Source organism: Dipodomys spectabilis, unplaced genomic scaffold (assembly GCF_019054845.1).
Source record: "Dipodomys spectabilis isolate Male_0828 unplaced genomic scaffold, ASM1905484v1 ptg000140l, whole genome shotgun sequence".
Lineage (NCBI taxonomy): Eukaryota > Metazoa > Chordata > Mammalia > Rodentia > Heteromyidae > Dipodomys > Dipodomys spectabilis.
This window is the reverse complement of record NW_024870817.1, coordinates 34,976,908-35,000,306: the sequence shown is the minus strand read 5'-3', so window position 1 is coordinate 35,000,306 and position 23,399 is coordinate 34,976,908.

Genomic DNA, 23,399 nt, shown 5'->3' with positions numbered 1-23,399 from the left:
GTGAATTAATGATGCCTTCTGGTCCACAGGAACTGAAAGCTTAGCGCTGGTTTGGGGCTCACACTTGTGTGTGTGCGCGCGCGATTGCCTGTGCTGACTTCTTGCTGTGTGACTCCCTCTGGCTCATGTTGCTAGAGCTCCTAACCGTTGTGTGCCAAATAAAGCAAGTTTTTATTCTTGAGAGACTGTAGAATGTTCTCCTTAAGGAGCAAGCTGAGACATGTCTAACTAGTTTAGATATAACAACAGTAACTATTATTTACCAAGGAACAGGCTTTTGGCAGATAATCTAACGATCTAAATAAAGTACTGCTCTGTTGGTGTATGTTAATGTTTGTATGTTATATTACCAGCATTTGTTTTCTTACTCATCTTTGTTTGAAAGCCTGGATGATGATTTTGGTCTAGTATGTACCTGAGGTAGCCAGAACAAGCAAATTCAGCTGCATTGTGTCACTGAAATTTTTACTAACCCTGATTTCTTAAAATTTACCCAAGTATTGAATCCAAATGGAAGAGAGGATTTATTATTTCAGTCTTTTCATCACAGAGGCTAATATGTGGGTGTTTAATTTTAATCGTGGGTAGACAGTTTTCTCAGTATTGCCTCGCAGTAAGAGGTTCTGCTACCCATGGTTACAGGTAAATGGTGTCTGGAGGAGAAAAAGGACTATACCCAAGAAGGCTCTGTAGCTCTTTGGTTATGATCTTACAACCTAATTTTACCGAATTGGGTTCTAGTTTACCAGGCAGGCGCGCATAGGGGTTTGCCACAGTGGACCTCATTCCGTGATGGTAAGATTGGGCTCCCATACTGTGAACTACTTAACGTAGTTTGAAGAGACTTAGCTTGGGCTCAGTACTGATCTCTGTACAGTACTCTGACGGAGCACTCTGAGTCTGTTCCCTCTTCTAAATGTAGAAAGTGTCCCAGATAATCTCTGACACCCTTCCAGCTTTAAAACCTGTAAATTGGACTGTACTTGACCATTTTTTTCTGACTTAAGCTTCATAAACAGATAATAATACACATGTTTAATAATAAATATTTTTAAAATATTTAATAAAAGTATCTGTTGGTTTTCTAAAAGCATCTATTTGAAAAGATTCTTAACACTATATTTATGTCTTTTAGAATACCATTCTTTCATATATCTTTTTTTATAGTAAAGATGCTGTACAGAGGGGTTACAGTTAACACGAGTAAGGTAATGAGTACATTTCTTGAGCATTGTTACCTCTTCCCTTGTTCTCCCACTATCCCTTCCCTCCTCCACTTCCCTCACCCCCCCCCAAGTTGTAAAGTTCATTTCCAATACACTATCTAGAGATATCATTGTTGCAGTGGGTCATCCTGTTTCCTTGTTTCAGCATGTTGTTATTCCCCTTTCCCATCCCCAAATGAGACAAATGTATATACAAGACACAGGGTACCAAAACTAAGTGCAGTAACAACGGGATATACCATAGGGGGAAGAACATACAAAGGAAACAAAAAAATCACATAGTACATTAAGAACAACAACAAAGACTTATTAATATAGTTTTAATCAAATTAAATCTTACACCATTGAGTAGATCTGCTTTTTGATAAATTCCATGTAATGTTTACCCTATCACCAGCTGGATCTGCATTAGTGTACTTCATACAATTATGTTTTATAAATGGAGTCTTAAAAATCTAAAGTTTTTGTGGTGCTTTTTTTTTCTCCTGAGGCATTTCCAGTATTACATATAAACATTTTAAAGTCCCCTTCCCAAAATAATTGTAAACCAGGAAGCCTGCATATGATTCTATTAGACTAGGCTAATTATTCTCTCTTCCCCTCCCCCCTTTGACAGTATGAGGGTTTTAATTTAGAGTTTCACGTTTGCTAGGAGGTGCTCTGCTGCTTAAGCTATACCTCCATCCCTTTTTTGCTCTGGTTATTTTAAGATAGGATCTTCCTTTGTTATCCTGGCTGGCCTGGGCTGCAATCCTCCTGTTTATACATCCCATCTTAGCTGGGATTACAAGCTTGAATCACCATACCCCACTTTTTCTTTTTACGCCCCAGTTTTTCTGGTAAAGTCTTGTGAACATTTTTCCCCAGGCTAGCCTGGAACTTCAGTCCTAACTTCAGCCTTCCAAGTAACTAGTATTAAAGGCATGAACCACCAAAACAAGACTAATTATTTCCTCGTCACTGAAACACAGAAAGCTCACTTGCACATGTGCTTCTTTTCCTACAGTAGCTTTACTATATATATGTACTTTTTATGGACTTGGTTTCTCCCTAAATTTTATGAGGATTTTTTTCTTCCACTGAAACATTTCTTAAAATTATATGCCTTTAAGAAATCTGATTTCTTGGCTGCAGGTGTGTTTAAGTGGTAGTGTTGCAAATGAGACACCCTGAGTTCAAATTCTAGAATAGCCAATAAAAATAAAAAAGAATCTGGCTTTAGTATGTTTGAAAGAACATACTGAAGAATAATTTTTTAAAGCAGTTTATTGAGTGCTTTCTTTATTCCAGGTGCTGAGCTAGCTGCCTCTCATTATCATTGTTCCTGAGACTAAACACCCTTTAAGATTGTGTTTTTACATCTACTTTACAGATAAATAACCAGACTTAAAAGTAGAACAGCATTCTAAACAAATACATCTTGACAAAAATCTCTTCTCATTTGTGATACTCAAAAACTTGACAAAAATGCTTATTATAAAATATGGTTTTTTATTTTATAATTATTAATAGCTAAAATGCCTCTGTACTTCAAACTTAACCTATTGCTTAGGTGGTAACAGCATGTCTCAAAGAGCTACTACTGTTCTGGGGTAGGTTTCCCAACCATGCCAGTTGATTTGCTTCATCCCCCTTCTCCTCCTGCACCCTCCCTCCCCAGGCATGACCTGTATTGTCTTCTCTACTGAGCGGTTTCACTGTACAGTGTTCCACTGACCCATTAGTGCTGCTTCCTGCCCTTGGCCTCTCTTCTGAGTGGTTCACACTGGGGCAATTTCTTTCCAGCCTGTTTGGCCCATGAAGTATCCTAGAAACAATTGTGTCCGAGAACATTAAGCAGGATAATATTTTTTTGCAATTATAACTCTGTTAGCCATTATTTTTATTTGACAGAAGTACCTCAGCCAGATATTAACTAATATTACTAGGAAACACTTTTTAAATTAGAAACCATGCTTTTTAAATTTAGGGATACAACAAAGGAGGTAATGAAATTTTGTTTTTAAAGAATTACTCCTTAAAATAAGACTAAGAAGATTCAGTAGGGTGCAGCATAAGGTTATGTAATTCAGAGGGTTGCATATAAATATATAGCAGAATAACTCATTAAACCTTCTTTAGTTAAAGATTGCTTGGACATTTATCTTCACAGGGCTATTCTTTCATAAAGGTTTTAAACCAGGCGCTGCCTTCTCATTAATGGCCTTCCTAGCTGTACTGTTGGGTTTTGTTATTGTTGTTGTTGTTTTTGGGGAGAGTTGTTTTTTGTTTTTCCTGTAGCATTTAACTCGTTACTTTATTTGATTACTGGTTTGTTGTCTGTTTGTCTCTAGAATGTAAATTATCCAAGATCTGTTACCCCTAAAACTAGAACATGGTTTTAAACAATTGACTTCTAGATAATAGTATTGCTCTTTATTTCAGTAACATTTAGTGTTTGAACAAGTAGTGAAATCACTTAAATCTTGAATGTGAATTTCATGTTAAACTCTCAGTATTTCAATGGTACTTTTAAAATAGATGGATATCTCAAAAAAAAAAAAAGATCTATAAAGGTTAATTAAAATGTTTGGGGAAAGTTTAAATAATTGTGGTTTTCTCATTAATGAAAAAAGTCTACTTACTTAATGATTTCCAGGTATATGATATGATACATAGGAAGGCAAGTGGTGATTCATCACTTTTATTAATAAGATAAAAGGAATAAGTCCTAGACTGTAGGTGTTAAGATTTAAGATAAGAAACTAGGGTACAGATCTAAATAGAGATCTTTGAAAATGGGATAATCACATGTGTGTAGACTAGTCCCCTGCCTTTTTTTTTTTCCAACCTAACAATTCTCAGTGCAAACTACAGGAGAAATACTTAGTAGGCCCCTTCTGAGTGATTCCTTGCCACCATGGGAACTATATTTTAGAACCAGTTTGTAGCTGGGGGATGGGGAATTTGCGGGGTGGCAGGCGACGGGGTGGGGAGGAGTATTTGAGCAGTTTAATGCAGGCAAGTATTATATTGCTGCTTTGGATAATTTATAAAATTTTCACCTAGTACTGAAATTGGATGTAAGCTTTTTTTTAACCATTGAAACTGTTTGCATTTACATACAGTGCTAGAAGTTCTAAAAGTGCAATTTCAGGAAATAAATTCCCTATGCTTAGATGACACCCTTTTGAATAACCAAAATGATTAAGAAAATTCCTCTGATCTTTGGGTTGCAGTCCTGAATGACCCTAAGCTTCCTAGCTAAATCTAGGTAGTCACAACTAATCTTAACCCTAAATGATGTGTTTAGTTTTGTCAAGGCACTTTTAACTTTTTTTCTTTGTCCAAAAAATTGGGTTTGAAAGCAGGGACTACTACTTGCTAGGCAAGCACTCTACCACTTGAGCCATGCTTTAGCTATTTTTCACATAGAGTGTGTGTGTGTGTGTGTGTGTGTGTGTGTATGTAATTTTTTATTAGCATATTTTATGCAAGAGGAGGTTTCATTGTGATATTTCATACAAATATGCAATGTTCTCTAATCAAACTCATTCACTTCACCCTTCGCACTCATCTCCCCTCCTCCTTCTTAGAGCATTTTCATACATGTATATAAACTACTACCATAATCACCCTGTCCATTGGCTTCCTCCCTCCCACTAGTAACCCCTCGCCACCAAGAGTAGCCTGCTTTATTTTAGTATGATTCATGTTTTTTGCATATACTAGCTGCACAAAGGGGTTTGACTCTGGTAATTCATATGTGCATATGATTTAGCTAGGTGATTAATCGCACCTATTGTTCTTTCTTTCCTAATCTCTCTACCCTCTATTGTTTCATAGCTCCTGATGAGATTTTTGTGCTATCTTAATGTATAGATAGCATATACTTTTTTAAGTTTTAGCAAGATTTATTTTAGAGTAACAGTGTTAAAGTAGGGAGAAATGGAGGATATAACTATTCTTTGTTCCCCACACAGGAAAAAGAGTAAAAGATTCCAATACTATGTATTTTGATATTATTTGTCCTTTTTCACTTTCTTCTATTTCCCAGTCCCTCCCTCCACAGTTACACTCATGTTCACTCTATATAGACAGGCAAGCAGGCAGATAGACAGATAGATTTGTTTTTTGTCCTGGTCTGGGGGCTTGAACTCAGGGCCTGGGCACTGTCCCTAAGCCTTTGTGCTGAAGGCTAGTGTTGTACCATTTGAGCCACAGCTCCATTTCTAGACTTTTGGTGGTTAATTGAAGATAAGAGTCTCAGAGACTTTCTTGCCCAGGTTGGCTTTGAACCACAATCCCCAAATCTCAGCTTTGTGAGTAGCTAGGATAACAGGTCTGTGTCACCAGTGCCAGGCTAAATATGAATATCTTTTAAGTCTAAATTCCATAAATTATCAAAAACATGTAATACTTAACCTTTTGAGTTTAGCTTATTCTCAATATGGTGCTCTCCAGCTCATGTTTTTGTTCAGGGCTGACCTGAAACCATATCTACCTACTTGTGCCTCACAATAACTGGGACTACAGGCAGACATCACCACATCCAACTTAGTGGTTGACACGGGGCGGGGGGGGGGGGGGTGGCGGGGGGGGGTTACTTTGGGGGATTTGGTGGGACAGGGTGGGCAAAAACTGATCCTTCCAACTTTTGCCTTCCAAGAGGCTGGGATTACAGCGATTACCACCATACCTGGCCGCAAGACATCTTTGGTTTCTGTGCTGGGTTCCCTAGTCATCAAATAATAACTCTTGTCCCATTCAAAAAAGTAATCTTGTATAAGAAGACTTAAGTGTAAACTTTTGTATTTTAAAAGCATCCCAGTCAGGCACTGGCAGATCTGCTTATAAATTCTAATTACTCAAAATGCTGAGACTGAGGATAGCAGTTTGAAGCTAGGCTGGGCAGGAAAGTCTGAGATGCTTCTCTCCAATATACCATCAAAAAGCCAGACATGGAGCTATGGCTCAAGTGGTAGAGCACTAGCTTTGAGCAAAACATCTCAGAGACATTGCCCAGGCCCTGAGTTCAAGCCCTAAGACCATCCAAAAACAAAAAGGAGCCCCATAGCACCATCATTTTCACAAGTAGCATTTTAATTTCACCCTCTGCCTTCATCTGATCAAGTTACCTGACCACATAAAAGAACTGCATTTTATATGCAATTGTCAAGATATTATCTTCTATGAAAGATGTTCACTTTATATGTTTTTTAAAAATGTCCCTCAGTAAGTCCAGTGGCTCTCTACTGTAATCCTAGCTACCCACCTGACAAAGAACTGATTCAAAGCAGCCCAGAAAGTCTGTGAGACTCTTAGCTCCAATTAAGTACTAAAAAGAGCAGGAAGCTGAGCTGTGGCTCAAGGAAGTGGTAGAGCATTAGCCTTGAGCAATAAAGCTCAGGCAGCTCCCAGGCCCTGAGTTGAAGCCCTAGGACCAACTCAAAAAAAAAAAAAAGACCCAGTGGAGATGTTTTAGAATGTGATTCTAAGAGGTTTTGTAAACTACCTTTCCTTCCTTCCTCCTTCCTTTCTTTTTTTCAGTGCTAGTGATTAAGCACAGGACCCCACAATTACTTTGCAAGCTCTCTACCACTTGAACTATGCACCAGTCCTTTTGATTTTGTTTTGTTTTTCAAATAGGATTATGTGCTTTTGCCTCATCAGGCTTGAACAGTGATCTTCATATCTCTAACTTCTAAATATCCATGATTTCTAAGGTATAACACCCACAGTACCCATCCTGGAAGCTACCTTTATTTATGGATATTTCCGAGAACAGGACTGAACTCTTTTCTTTTCCCCTTTTGTAATTCATTCTTCTTTAAAAATTTTATTTTATTGTAAAGATGCTGTACAGAGTGGTTTCAGTTACATGAGTAAGGCAATGAGTACATTCTTGTTGAGCATTGTTACCCCCTCCTTTGTTTTTCTCCTATGATCCCTTCCCTTCCACCTTCTTCACTCGTCTCCCCCGCCCATCGATGTTGTAAAGTTCATTTCCAACATGGTGTTTTGTGGGTATCACTGTTGCAATGGATCATCCTGTGTCCTTGTTTCAGCATTTTGTTATTCTCCGTCCCCTCCCCAAATTAGATAAATGTATATACAAGATTCAGGGTACCAAATCAAATACAGTGACAACAGGGGATTGAGCTCTTGATCTGACACTTTTGCTTACTGGTTGATGCTGTACCAACCTGAGTCACACCCCCTGAAAATTACTTCTTGATAGTGAAATTGTCTGTTTGACTGTTAGGAAACCCAAGAGTCAAATTTCAAATTCATATTTAACATCCATCCTAACTTTGCATGGGCTAAGCATACATTTCCTCCACTTATCAATACCTAGGTTGTGTGTGTGTGTGTGTGTGTGTGTGTGTGTGTGCCAGTACAGGGGCTTGAACTCAACCTGGGCCCATCAGCTTGTGTGTGTGTGTGTGTGTGTGTGTGTGTGTGTGTGTGTGTGTGTGTGTGTGTGTGTATGTGCCAGTACAGGGGCTTGAACTCAACCTGGGCGCTATCCATCAGCTTTTCTTGCTCAAAGTGGGCACTCTACCACCTAAGCCGTAGGCACACTTCTGGCTTTTTGATGTTTAATTGTAAGTAAGAGTCTCATGGACTTCCTTCATGGGCTGACTTTGAACCAAGATCCTCAGATCACAGTATATTAAGTAGCTATGATTATAGGCATGAGCCACCAGTATCTGACTCCAACATTTATATTTAAGTATAATTTGCATAGAACTAATATCCTGTATTGATTTTGTACTTGTTCTAATAATAAGATACCTTAAGTTTTTTGTTGAATGAGTTGGGGTATAGGTTAATTACGAGTAATATGTTTGAAATTTAAAATTTTGCAGAGACACCTAATATGTAAAACCAGTTGGAATGTCCATTTCTTCCACTGATCCTGACTTTTATGTTTACTTTTGAATATTATAATCATTCAGAATCATTAGCTGTTATTCAGAACTAACATCAGCAATCATTTGAACCTGCATGTAAAAACAAGTCTGTCCTTATTAGACCTCACAGTATAATATATATGTATTTAAATGAACAAAACTTACTGGTTCAGGCTATAAATATAATTCATTAAGCCATCACTTAAAGACATATCCAGGTCCTAAATTCTTGCTTTTGCTGAGTTCATATTTTATGTTTTTAAGCTTCCTGACTTAGGAAGTGAAACATTCTAAATTTCAAAATCTTCATTTTGATTCATATTTGTCCTCTTAGAGAACAAGTAATAATAAAGGTGACTATGATGAGTTTCTGGAGGCTTTGAATGGTGGAGTTCTAAATTTTTATATTTTCAACTAATTTTCCACTTTTACATTTTCAACTATTTTTAATTTTCTTTGATTTTTCTGTTTTTTTCACTGTGTAATAAGTTCATGATAACTCCACACAGAAAGACTAATGTTCTCTTGAAGTTATTGGAGTTTCAGCATTGTACTGTTAATATGTGTGTGTATGTGTGTGTGTGTCTTAAGAGTCTGACAATCTCTCATTTAAGTTTTTATTTGATCCCATGTGGATCAAGAAAATCATTTAATATTGCTCTGCCTAATGAGATAGTAATAACTATTTCTTGTAACAATAATGGTGAATAAACACGTAGCCTTTTTTTTCCAAATTCCATTTAGCATGTAAATATGTATTTCACAATCTGAGTGGAAAGGATATTTGCCTAGAAATCATAGGTCATTTAACACTTGTAATAGTAAAAATTAAATGAATTTTTTATTTTTTTGTACCACAGTAAGATTTTACAAAGATTATAATGGAAAATGAATTTGGATGGGTTTTTTTGTTGTCTTTTCAAATTTTTATATCCTAAAATTTGGGATGCTTTGCCAACATTTTCTGACCATCCTACCCCAAATGCCTGGGGACACATCTTACCATGTATGCAATCCAAGAATCACTTTTTGTTGCATCTGTTTTAAAATCTGCTAACTTTTTATACTACAGGAAATGAATGCTACATATGGGTCTATAAATTATTCATGTGTATATCCAATGCACATATAATATATTCATATATATTAATCTATGAAATTCACTCCTCATTTTATTATCTGTAAGATGAAGCATAAACTCCATGGAGGAGCCTCCTGACTCTTACTAGACTGTATTAACCTCCATGTGAATTTTAAGCACAATATATTTTTTTAGATCTCTATAGTTCCAACAAATGCTTCCTAATACAGTAATTCGAAGTATAGTTTGTGAAATCAAACTACCTGGTTTGAATCTCAGCTTTTCCACTTGCTAGGGCACTAGGGCTCTCATGAAATACTACCAAATACAGATATACTGGCCCAATCTGGTTTGATTTCAGATGCTAAGCAGGATCAGGCCTGGTTAGTTTTTGGATGGGAGAATGCATCTAAGAGATACCCAACTACCAGATTTCCATTGACCAAGGCTCCCAGTTTCTGTGCTTTGAACTATATCACTGGACCAAGACCTTGCTTCTCTCAGCTCAGGGACTGAACATGATGAAAATACTCAAGCAAACTTGTTTCTAGAAGATACAAGATTCTTCTGATAGTCAGCTTAGACTTAAGGGCTCCTCTTCGCTTTGTTGGGCCTTTCTGAGGGTGCATGGCAGTCCAGGATACTTCTACTCAGCTTCCTGTCCTGCCTCCTGTGGTTGGGGTCAGGCTTGCCTTGTAGAGTGATAGTCCACTCATTCTTTCCCACTGCTTCCCCATTTCTTATTTTTAAAATTCTTGCACATTTAATCCCATCTTGGCCTCTCTTTGTTAAATGACAAAAGTAGGACAGGCCCATAACCTGACAGATACCATCATGTTGGTGGCACATTCAGTTCCTGTTCTAAGGTTGAAATTTAATTTTTCTATGGTTGACCTGGGACCATGTCCCAATAAAAGGAAATACAATTGTAAATGGAAAGAGAAGACTATTTGGAAATTATGAAGGAATAACGCCTACAAAGACAAAAGAATTGACTACAAAGACAAAAGTAGTTGACTGGTTACTGCTAACTTGTATTGGTGCAATACAGAAGTTAAATGAGAACCATCTATTAAGCAGTTCAGTTCATGACTTAGTGTGAGAGGCTCTGTCTGTGGTAACACAAAGAAGCTTTTATCACTGTAGTAGAACAGATCTGGTTGAGCTTTGGCTCAATAGCTAATTGTTAAGCAGAGAACTCCAGAGACGTTTGAGTATTTGGAACAAGCAAATCTCTTAATTTGAAGGTAGAGAAATCTAGAATTGTGAGCATGAGATAGGATCATCTGGATAGATACCCCTATGTGTCCCCTGGTCTATCTTTCATTAGGCAGATCTTCTTCCCATCTCCCTGAACGATTCCCCTAACACACACTTTCTTTCCTGGTTGCCAAGCCATTAACTAGAATTAAATTCCAGTATAACCCAACTGAGACATGTTCATATGTACTGGCGGGAACCAGGAAAGTATACCTAGGATTGGATTTTGAGGTTACTTTGGTGTGTAGATTAAAAGCTTTCATAATTAGTAGAGTCAAAGGAATACTGAAACTGCTTCTTGCTCCTGCCAAAATAAATCAGACAAAATTATATCTTGGGATATAGAGATGAATGCTTCCATTTAAGACCTTAAGGGAAGAGACACTATAGTACCAATCCTGTGTTGTTAATTTGTCAGGCTGATCCCTAAAATGAAATGGATTCTAGAAAATGACTATAGATTAACCAAGTAGTGAAACTGATCTCAACCTCTAGGTTTAGCCTTAATAGGGCAGATTAATAAAGCCTCAAAAAGAAGTGATTTGGCAAATGTATTTTATTCCATTCCAATTTGAAAAGATGACCATAGGGCTGAAGATGTGGCTAAGCAGTAGAACACCTGTCTAGAAAGTGAGAAGTCCTGAGTTCAAGACCCACCAAAAGAGAAAAAAGGATCAGAAAATAGTTCCCTCAATTATAAAAGGGTCTGAAGAATTACGATCCTGAAAACACTTTATTGGCAACATTGTGCTAATTAGACAAGATGAACAAAATACAGCTACTATGCTGAAGAAAACATACATTCCAGAGGAAAGGAGCTTAACACTATAAAAACTGCAGACCTCGGACTGGGAATGTGGCTTAGTGGTAAAGTGCTTGCCTAGCATGCATGAAGCTCTGGGTTGGGTTCCTCAGTACTACATAAACAAAAAAAGCTGGAAGAGGTGCTGTGGCTCAAGTGGTAGAGTGCTAGCCTTGAGAAAAACAACAGGGACAGTGCCCAGGCCCTGAGTTCAAACCCCAGGACTGGCAATAAATAAATTGCAGACCTCTTGGTTCAAAGGAGTACCAAGATACTCTCTCAAAATGACAAACCAACGGCTGATCCTGCTGCCTTTACCATCAATAAAGAAGTGCAAGCTGGGTATCAGTGGCTCACACCTATAATCCTAGCTACTCAGGAGGCTGAGATCTGAAGATCACAGTTCAAAGACAGCCCAGGCAGATAACCAGAAAATTGGAAGTGGCGCTGTGGCTCAAGTGGTAGAGTGCAAGCCTTGAGCTGAAGAGCTCAGGGACAGCGTCCAGGCCCAGAGTTCAAGCCTCACGACCGGCAAAAAAAAAAAAAAGTACAGAAATTGGTAGGCCTCTGCTTCAGCTTACCTACTAACTTCCATGGAAGGATGTCTGTAGCCCAGAGGAGTAATGCTCTGCAACTATTCTAGCCTTCATTAGTAAGAAGCTTTGATATTTGGACCACAGAGTATAAGCAAGGTGCTGAGTTGTTGGAGATGGGAAAGATGTAATGTGGAATTGATGATGATTCCAGAGGAAGATTCACAACATTGGCCTCTGTATTCAGCAGAGAATTGTATCCCTGTTTAGACAGCTGCTCTCATACCATTGGGCTACGTAGAAACAGAACCCTTGACCATGAGACATAAATTTGCTCTTCCAAGTCGTTGAGGGAGTAATTGATTTTCCAATTCCATCTATTCTAACAAAATTTATTGAGATTCCACTAAAAGAAGTCACTTACCATTCTTTTCATTCGTCTGGAATAACAGAATGGATGCATGATTCTTGGTCAAAAGATTAAAATCTAGTATGAGAACCTGTTTTGATGTTCTAATAATCGTTGATTAAGTGGAAGCCCCTGAATCCATTTTTTGTGTCCTCTTCATTCTTTAAGCACTTTCTTTTCATTATAAGATGTTCTGGCTCGTCTTGTACCCACCGACTCCAATCCCAGAATGAGCCATTTATTTTTCATGAAAAATAGTACTCAGAAACCAAGATCTTAGTGCCAAGTATGATACTACTGGTTTATCATTGCTTATAGTCCTTAGTAAACAGATACACAAGTACCCACACTTACTTCAGTCCACTGAAAACCATGTTTACACTAGTACCTGCGATTTCTCTTTAACATTATTTTCTAGTCTTCCCTTGTTGCCCTGTTTGTAACTCCCTCCATAGAAAACTGTCATTAGCATCAATATATGTTATTTAATTTATAACTCATACTACTGTGAAAAGAAAACTTACTAGATTTTTAAGTGACCAATCTCTGACCATCTTTCTTTTTGGCAGCTTAAATGCCATCTGTTGAGAAAGGTTAACAATAAATTCAAATATAAGCCCCAAATAGCCATTTCTAGTCCACGAGCACTGGATGGCATAGGGGATTGTTAAAGGACTGAAGAAATTCAAAAGTATGTTACTAACTTTAATCTTCATATCGCTGTATGACATTGAATTGTTTATGTTGTGAAATAGTAGCTGATCATGGCTTTATCTTTTAGCTGTTAGTGATTATAATCATGTCACTAAGAACTGCCACCTCAGCAGAAGGAAAGGGCAGATTTTCCCCCCAGTGGTGTTGTTTAATCTTTAAAAAAAAAAAAGTAAGCTGTAAAAATTGTTAGCAAATCATCTCTACCCATGCATAAAGTACTCATATTTCTCAATTGTATTTTTTGTAATCTTGCATTATGACTACATCCTTTTAAAAATCAAGTCATGTTCTACGTGGTACAAATATTTTTTTAAAAAATATTTAGGAATTGTAAGGGGAAAAATGCTGTCAAAGACAATACTGAAGAGGTGGTACTATTCAAAAAGAAATGTACTCATTACCTGACTTATGTAACCCCGTTGTACATCACCTTTACAATTAAAAAAAAAAAAGACAATACTAACCTGAAAGGTTCTCTGCAACAAAAATCAATTGACTAGGCAGGTGGCTCAGGCCTGTAATCCTAGATACTCAGGAGGCTGAGATCTGAGGATCAAAGCCAGCCCAGTCATGAAAGTCCAAACAACTCATCTCCAATTAACCACCAGAAAACTGGAAGTAGCACTGCTGCTCAATGTGGTAGAGTGCGAGCCTTGAGAGAGATCGCTCAAGGACAGCACCCAAGCCATGAGTTCAAGCCCCATGACTGACATAAAAACAAAACAAACAAAAACCCTTAATACTTGACTTCTAAAAGATGGCATTTTGTGGATGGAACAGATGTTTAGAGCTTAGGATTTTGCATTGTCACCAACAGGCTTCCAGAGTTCAGGTCATTTATGACTTTATCATAGTGGGTTTTTTTCACTTTTAATACTTTGTGTAGTGCTAAATATTGTTACGAAACTTTAACTGGCCATGGTAGTAATAAATAGTTATCAGTCCTATAGATTCCAATAGAATCTTTAAAGAAGGAAGGCTTAAGTTGTGATTAACACCACTATTCAAAGTTGTCCAATATATTGCTCTTGCCTTAAAATGGGAAAGAAATTATTGTCAATCTAATGTCGTATATTAACTTGTCTGAACATGCTAGGCAAGCTTTCTACCACTGAGCTCCAATCCCACCTACTTTTTACTGAAAATAACTTTTGTGTTGAGCCCTTAATATGCCTGGCCTATTTTCTATGAACTTGTATAACCAAGAAAATTTTAGGGAAATGAGGGAGGATCATTTTTAGTCTTCAAAAAGCATGTTGACCTAATTCATTAGACTATGTGAAGGCTATTGTTACTTATACTGACCTGCTTTGATACTATCTTGTCTAAACAGCTTTATGTTAATATAACTGTAATTAGATAATTAAAAATATAAATTTATTATTAGTAAGTACATCTGTCAGTTTATTTTCATTCATCTCTATCGAAGCATCTATTCTACAAGGAAACTTGAAGGCAGTCCAACTGGGATTGATTCCTATAAGGTAGGTCAAATTTTAGGTCAAATAGCATTAAATATCTGTACTAGGCATTTCTGTACTGGCTACCAGTGATAGTCTACTTTCTGGAATTATGTCTTCACATTGAGTTTGCATGCTTTGCTCCCCTCATCCCCCACCAACCCCATGAGACAAGATCCTTGCTATTTAGTTCAGGCTGGCTAAATTCTCAAACTATGTTCCCCTGCCTCCTCCTTCCAAGGTTATAGCTGTATAAATCAACAGGTAGCAATAATATGTTTTTGATGGCAAACATGACTGTATAGTAAAAGTGACTGGATCTCATTTCTAAGATTGGGTTAGAATAAAATCCTGGCTTCCATCATGCCCACCCTTGCCTTCCCTCATCTCTGACTGCTGGCTTTAGTGGAAGCCAGTTGCCATCTCTAAGCTGCCCTAATGAAAGACAGGAGGACGGGGAAGGCTTCTGGCCAACAGTCAATGAGGAAATGAAGATTGCCAATACGAATGAGTAACAAACATCCTCCTGTCATTAGGCAGAAAGTCCAAAATACCTATCAAAAAGGCAAGCTGGAGGTGTAGTTCAAATGGTAGAATGTCAGCTGAGCAAGCCAAACAAGTATGAGGCCCTGAGTTCAAGCCCTGGTAGCCTCTCTCTCTTGTCATCCCCCTCCACAGAAAAAAACAAAACAAAACAAACAAAACCCCACAGACTTGTGAGAAACCCTGGTGTGGGGACTCTGCCAAGCTGTGCGATTCCTGAGACTATGAGTTGAGTTTTTTTTAAGCTGCTAAGTTTTGGGGTAATTACTCAACCAGATAACCAATATGTCCTTTAAAAACAATCACAAAACACTCTCAAACTTCCCATATTCTTGTTACAGCTTCAATAGCATTTCCAGACACATGATTTCCATGTGGATTTTAACCCTTACAGTAAATTAGAATCACCTGGGAAGTCCTGGGGTCATTCTAGAAATTTAAGTTGTTCTGGGGTGAGTTCCAGTCTCAGTAGTTTCAAAAGTTCCCCAGGTAATTCCAGTAGGCAGATGAAGCATAAGAGGTTAAGCACAGGAAAATTTGTTAAGCCCTTTCTGAGTGCCAGGTATAGACGCAATAACATGGATAGGGTATGGTACTCATCCTACCTTTTTACTTTCTAGATAAGGAGACAAACGTGAAGGAAAGCTACAACAATATGGCTCATGTTCCAATAGAGTTAGTTACAAGATTATATAAGCACAAAAGAGGAAAGCCCTTTGTTCAGCCTGATAAAATTAGAAAAGATTTGAAGAGAAATGCTAGGCCGAGTGTTAGGTTAAATATAAAAGCTAGTCCACGTGACTATTGGGAAGCCAGGTGCTAGTGGCTATTCTTATAATCCTAGCTTAGTCAGGAGGTTGAGACCTGGAGGAGCACTTTTTGAAAGCCAATCTAGGCAGAACATCCCAAGTGATTCTATCTCTAATTAACCAGCCAAAAACAAAACAAAACAACTGTAACTGGAGGTGTGGCTCAAGAAGTGGAGCACCAGTCCATAGCAAGAAAGCCAAACAAGAAGAATATAAGACCCTCCAGCACTGACACAAAAAGTAAAGAAAAACACAGGGAAAGAAATATTCCAGGCCAAAGAATAGCAAGAGTTAAAGTACAGGGATGTTAGAGACTAAGCAGGAAGATAGTATATGTACTAATTTGAGAGAGAGGGCAGAGGAAACTCCAACAGGATAGAAGAGTCTTGACATCAAATGATGGAAATAGAAACCCACTAAGCAGGAAGTGCAATCATCTAGACATGAAAGATAATGTAGCTATGTTGGTAGAGAAAGTGATGCAAAGCCCAGGATTGATTTGTTATTCAGGATGTGCAAGGATAGAGTCAGGATAGGACTAATGCTGACTTCCAGGATCTAGCTCATGTTCCAGTATGAGCTTGTTGATGGAAGACTGTAACAGGCAGGAAATGGAGCAGAAACAAAACTCAGAGGCATAGGGAAACATAGCTTAGTTTCAGATCTCTTGCATTTAAAGCTTCAGAATAAACAACTGGTTAAACTGGCCCTTGAAATGAATCCAAATTGCCGGGATTACTTATCAGAAAGAGCACATCTGATATGGCCTATTTAGGAATATCTAGAATAAGATTTCTGGTTTCTCTGTGTGTGTTTTAGTGATTTGTAGTTGGCTTTCCATAGGAAACATCCTTTTTAAAAAGAGGACATTTTGAGTTAGTGTCTTGTTAGCGATCCTCCTGTCTCAGTGCTAGAATTGCAGATGTACAGATGTCCTCCTTCTTAGAACATATTATATTTCTTTAAACTAAACAGATTTTTAAAAATTGTACCACAGGTGATGTCTTCCACTTCTAGTTTTTGTCCCCTGGCTACCATTCACTCTCACCTCATATCTTTATTATGATCTGGTCATTGTTTTTATTTCAAATGAACAGTACATTTCAGCACAGCTCTCCAGTCTGTTTGACATGTCAGGTCATTTATCAGTGAAGCTATATGTTCTTACTGTGAATCTCTAACAGAAATGTATGCTTTCCAGTTTCAATCTGCTCACCTGTTGTAAGACTTGATCTTGTTGTTTTTAAGCAGGGCAAAGTATCTAGTATGCCCGTTGTTTGCTTTTGATAAACTGATGGTTTCAAACTTCAAAAACTGTTTTTTTAGTCTTGATAGCTCTTGTCCCCCACAAGAGGAAGAGAACAGAGGAAAAAATAATTAGAGAAAGGCCTTGACATCAAACCTGTAGTTCAACCGGCTGCTTGGAAGTCATTTTGATTCCTGCTAATAAGAAAGTTTATTTATATATAGTACCCAGTTCCTTATTCCTCCTTTTCGAAGCAGCCCCTGCTCCACTGGATAAGGTGGAAAAATGGTACAAATTCAGGTCTTTTCTTAAATGCAAATAAAAATGTTGTAGATGATGTTTCCTTCTTTTTTTTGTCTCATCTGGTTTAAGGATGGTATGGCTTTAAAATTAAAAAGAAAAAAGTATTTCTTGTCATGAAGAAACTGAAATCCAGCTTTTTCTTGTCTTTATTCTTCCTACTTTTATCTCCTTTTGACATTGATACATAATTCAATTATGTTGTAGTTTTGCTTTGGGATCTTGGTTTACCTCCCTGGATTTACAGTTATGGGAATATTCTAGAACAAATAGTTCTTTCTTAGATTTCCCAAAATGGCATGAGACTAATATAGAAAGTATGCAAAAGTTGATATGAACCTAATTTGTCAAAAATATGAGTATAAACCAGTTGTTCCCAAACTTGTCTGCACATTAGAATCACCTGGAGATCTCTAAAATTTTAAATCCCAGGCCATTCACCAGACCAATTAAAGCAACTATTTCTGGGGCTGGGCCACATGCATCAGGAGTGTGCTAACTTCCCAGTGATTCCCCTGTGTAGACATGCTTGGAAACCACTGATCCAGACAAGGCTGTTACTTCATGGTTATAAGAGCATAGCTGTGGTTTGTTCTACTCAACTACCCAGCCCTGCCCTCGGGCAGGGTACTTTTCTTTTTGCCAGTAATATGGTTTAAACTCAGTACTTGGTTTTTCTTTGGGCTTGCTTGAGAAGCTGGCACTCTATCACTCAGCCATGCCTCCAGCCAGTTTTTTTGCTGGGTATTTTAGAGATGGGATCTTACAGAATTTTCTGCCCAGGCTGGCTTTGAATTGCATTCCTCTGTATTTCAATCTCCTGAGTACCAAGGATGACAGGAATAGTGTCTGGCTCAGAATAGTATTTTTGGTGTACTTCTAAGCCTTTATCTCCTTAGTTTTTAAGTAAATTTGAACTCTTAATATATATTTGACAGAAGAGAACAAGAGAAATCTAACATAGAATTGTTGTTGTTGTTGTGGTTTTGCTTTTGAAGAGAATTAAATTGTGTGTATATTATACACACATGAATATGTATGCTTGTAATGTTGAGTCTAGTAATCTTTGATGTTTCTAAGGGTATTTTAATATGAACTATCACATATGTAAAGGTGATCATGTGTGACATGTACAGTCTACAAATGGGGTAAGAATGAATACCTCTTCTGATTGCCACACATGGTAAGTAAAAGAGATAGAAGGAGGAGGTGGTGGAGGAGCCAGAAGAAGGAGGGAGAAGGGAGGGGGAAAATGAAGGGGAAGAGGAAGAACAAGATTTCTAATTCTTCTTTCCTCCTTCTCCATCTCAGTCTCTTTCTCGCCTTTTCTTTATGATTTTACAGCTTGAATATGCATGCATATGCACCATATACATTCATATAGTATTTCATAACCTTGGAATTTTAGACAGAAGATCTGTACTTAATATGCTATCTTTTATCATCTTCCCTGTGTTATCCATATTGTAGAATAAGAAGCAATTTGTTTATTAATCTTTACCATATAGTATTCTGTGGTATAAATGCACCAAACCTGTTCATCTACTATGCTAGATATCTGGGTTGTTTGTAGTTTGCACCTACTACAAAATAATGTCACTATTCATATTCTTATGCTATCAATCTCTTGGTACACATAGGCTTGCATTTCTGTTGGACATAGTTAATAAAATTAACGATATAATAGAGGTTAATGAAACTATCTTTTTCTAAATAAAATTTTTGTGAGCCAGAAATCTAATGAGGAAAAACAGCCATTCTGTAGTTATTCTAATATAGCAGATGCTATATATACACAGAGATGGCCATTTCCATCCTGGTAAATAAAAAGTAGAATATCTGAAGTTAAGATTAATATCTGAAAATAGATTTCATCAAGAAAATAAAGTTTATTTTTAGATTTTAAACCCTCTGGTATTATTTCTAAAATTCTAAAAATAACAAGATGAGTGGCCCTCCAAGAACAAGACTGTATCTTACATTCCTTTATATACTTCATAGTGACCATGGAGATGCTAGGCAGATGTTACATCCCAACTACACAAGCATTTCTTTGATACTTTGGTATTACTTGTATAAATGGATATAAATTTCTCAGATATCCAGGACTTTGTTTCTTCCTCCTAAATATTTAAATTAAAACTTGGTCTGTTTGGAAACCCTCTTTCTTGAAACAAAATAACAGTTTGGGCGAATCAAGATAATACTATTTCTCCTTGATTTTTCTTGTGCACGCTTCTCTACATGTCCTAAGAATAAATAATATTCATGTATTTACAAAGCCTTCTTGAATTACAGTTTGGGCCTTCCATTTCCTTTTTGAACATGGAAGACAAAATAGATAAGGTACTAAGATGCAAGCTCATTCTTTCTGATGGACCTGTATGTGCTTCAGAGCATATACAGGACTTGGCCAGATTTTGCTATATAAGGCAAGGTCATGACAAATTTATTTTAGTATTTTCTTTTTTTTTATGGGCTTTGTTCTAAATGTGCAGAGGAAGAATCAAAATACTGTTTTGTTATACCATTCTGGGTTAGCTGAAGTCTTGTTCCTGTTTGAATTAAATGACCATTGGCCTAATGCAGCTAACATGGTATTTTGTAATTCATCCAAGAACTATTCCAGGTGTTGAAGAAAAGGAATTTTTAGCTGAAAAATTACTTATGCAAGGTCAGGTTGGGAGAGAACAGTGCTTTATGTGAATGCAGCATATTACCCCACACCATGATTTATTTTGTGCTTTTGTTATACAAGTGTGTTTGGGTTCTTTCCTACAATGAAAAGATTCTTATGGCTTATCTTCCTTAGGGACTGTAACTTTCAAAAGGTGCTCTTAAAATATATTACTACCTTATTTAAACTATTCCCTTCCCAGACACAGTGCTTTGCACAAAGCCTAAGTCCCTCAAGCCCTGGAAAGACAAAAGGGAAATGCTTAGCTTGATTTCCCTTTTATTTTGTTTTTCTGTGGTAGCTTTATGACCCTATGCCCAGCTTCTTTATAGACTCACTTCTCACAGAACACAATTCTCTTTAATATGTTTTCCATGTTTATAGAAAGAAACACTGTGTTAGCAGACACTAAAAAAGAATTTTCACTGCATAGTTTTCTCTTGGTATATTTAGAAAAGCCCCCTTCAACTGGCAGTATCTATATGATTTATGTCTTTTGTGATTTTTAAATATTTTCTTGACAACATCATGTTTTTACTAATCTGTAAAGAAAATTTTAGATTCTTTTGGGAATATAGCAATATCAAAATCAAAGAATTAAGTCAGGCGCTGGTGGCTCATGCCTGTAATTTTAGCTACTCAGGAGGCTGAGATCTGAGGATTGCAGTTCACAGTCAGCCCAGTCAGGAAAACCAGTGAGACTCTTATCTCCAATTAACTTCTCAAAAAAAGCCAGAAGTGAAACTGTGGCTCAAGTAGTAAAATGCTAGCCTTGAGCAAAAAAAGCTCAGGGACAATACCCAAGCCACAAGTTTAAGCCCCAGGACCTGCACAAAAAGAAAAGAATTAGAAAAGTTGCCAAATTCCCAATTCCCATGATGGAGTAAGAAGTTTCTCAATCAGAAAAACACTTGGATGGAAGTGATATTTACAAAAGATTATACTAGCAGCAGGTCAAATAGGGAACATGCACCCTTCTATGATATTACACTGGACTCTTTATTCCATACCATTTTCCAATACATATTAGTTAATATATATTTAATATATTTTATATAATATATATAAGCAGGAATAGATATGTGAGTCAAGACTCAAGAGTCTTCCCTTATAGAATATTGAAATTGACATGAACAAAAACGTTCTTGGACATATTTTTCCCTGTAATTAGGAATTCTGTATATGTTGTTGTGCATCTTGATGTCCCAAAAAGGCCTTTATGTTTCAAGAGATTAATAGTGTTGCAAGGAAGAGAGTTTGGGGAACACTGTGTTATGTGATAGCCTAATGTATTTGGTGAGAGGTCACCCAAAGGAAGAATTTATGTTTGAGCAGCAGAATCTCTGCTTTGAATATCTTCAAGGATAGAACACAGTCATCTCTGTTCCTCTTCCTGAAGTTATGCTTCTCAGGAGAGATTGCCCTTGGCAAAGTAGAGCAGAATCTCTGCTGAATTCTGTCAAGCATCTTTTTTGCATCTATTGAGATGATCATAAGTTTTTCAGTTTGTTAGCTGGATGAATTCCATTGATTTTCTAATGCTAAGCCAAGGCTACATTCATATGATAAATCCCACTTAGTTATGAAATACTACTTTTAACATACATAGATTTGATGTGTTGAATTTTTGTTTACAATTTCTGCATCCATGTACATGAGGAATATTGGCTTACACTTGTCTTTTGTTGTAATCTCTTTGTCTGGTATTTGGTATCATTCATGGTAATGTTAGCCTCAGAGAATGAGCTGGGAACTACTTCCTCCTCTTTTTTTGGCAGACTTGAATAAAATTGTTATTATGTCTTCATTAAATGTTGGGGAGAATTTACCCTGAAGCCATCTGGGCTTGGAATATTCTTCATGCGAAGATTATAAACCACTATGTCCGTTTTTTTTTTTTTTAACACACATACAGTTCATACCAATATCCTCAATTCCAATCAAATGCTACAAAATCTATTTTAGTTTCCTTCCTGTAATATTTCAAGTTGCTGTTCTGACGATGAGAAGCCCCTCTCCCATTATCTTTCAGGTATTTCCTTATTTGATAATTATCCCTATATGTAACCAGCATTCTTGGCTACTGCTGCCCCCTTCCTTGCATAAATGCTCTCATCCTCTCTGGCCTCTTCTTCAAACTGTTCCATTCCCCCCCCACAGCCCCCTCCGCCCTCCCCCACCTCCATCATCACACATGACTATCCTCCTCATATTTCTTCTCATCCATTTGTGAAATGGTTCCAGCCAACTGAGTGTTTTATTTCATTTAAACTCCCATGTACCCATGCATAACTGGCAACTAATATCTAATTGATAAGACTTTAAAACCTCTATATTTTTTAATGGATGTGTGCTACATTGACACTCAGGAAAAGGTGTTATTAGAATTGCCTGTTTGTGTTTCTGGCTCTACTGTTCACTAACTGTCCAGCTATGGACAAACTAACATCTCTGGACTGAAAAGTAGAATACTCATAAAAAATAATAGTAAACAATAAGATAGAAAAACATGGTGCTTGCCATTCATCTTATTGTTATCCTCCTCTTCTGTCATTGGAGGGAAGCGTTTTTATTTTACTTATTTTACAGATAAGAAAACGTAAGGAAACATAGCACAAAGACATTCAAGGTCCTATATCTAATAACTGGGAGGTACAATCCAGACACTCTGCCTCCAGAAAACAATACTGCCTGACACCTATGAAATTCCTAGTACAGTGCTTGCAACACAGTGGGAACTGGAAAATAATAACCATTTTTAATATATAAAGTGATTAATCATGATAGCTCTGAATTTCTCTTGCCAGCTCTGTGACATAGGAAGAATCATGGCACTGCCCAGTCCTACTGGGGAGGGTAATCCATTCTTAAGCTTGAATACAAATTGGCAGTAATTTTTCTTCCTAGCTGGAGTTTAAAGTCCCCTCTCCTTATTGAAGATTGGTGAAGGCATTTTTATGTAGAAAAAAGACACAGACTCAGAAATAGGTTTTATACTTAAATCTAAAAGGAAAAGATATGAGGAAAGGTGATTTCTGGTTAATAGAAGATGAGAAAAAGAATTAATGGTACCGTGGGGATAAAAGAATAAACAAAGGACATTGTAAGGAGCTAAAGTTCCCCAGTGGTTATGAGAACAATAGAAGCTAGAGAAACATCCATCATTCCAGTACAGCATATAAAAACAGTCAAAAACTCCACGAATCCATTCATGTTGTAAATAGTTTGTGAACCCCTCACATAAAGGTGCTCAATCTGTGCTTGTTGACTTAATCTGACAACCCTGTAAAAAGCTTAATTTGAATTTCCAGGTAAAGACTAAAGCATAAACTGAAACAGAGCCTAGGACAGAAGATAAGGTCTCAAAACTAGAGGCTGGGAAGCATATAGGCACTGACAGCAGACTGGAGAGAGAAGCCTAAAAAGGCAGTGAGGAGAGCTGA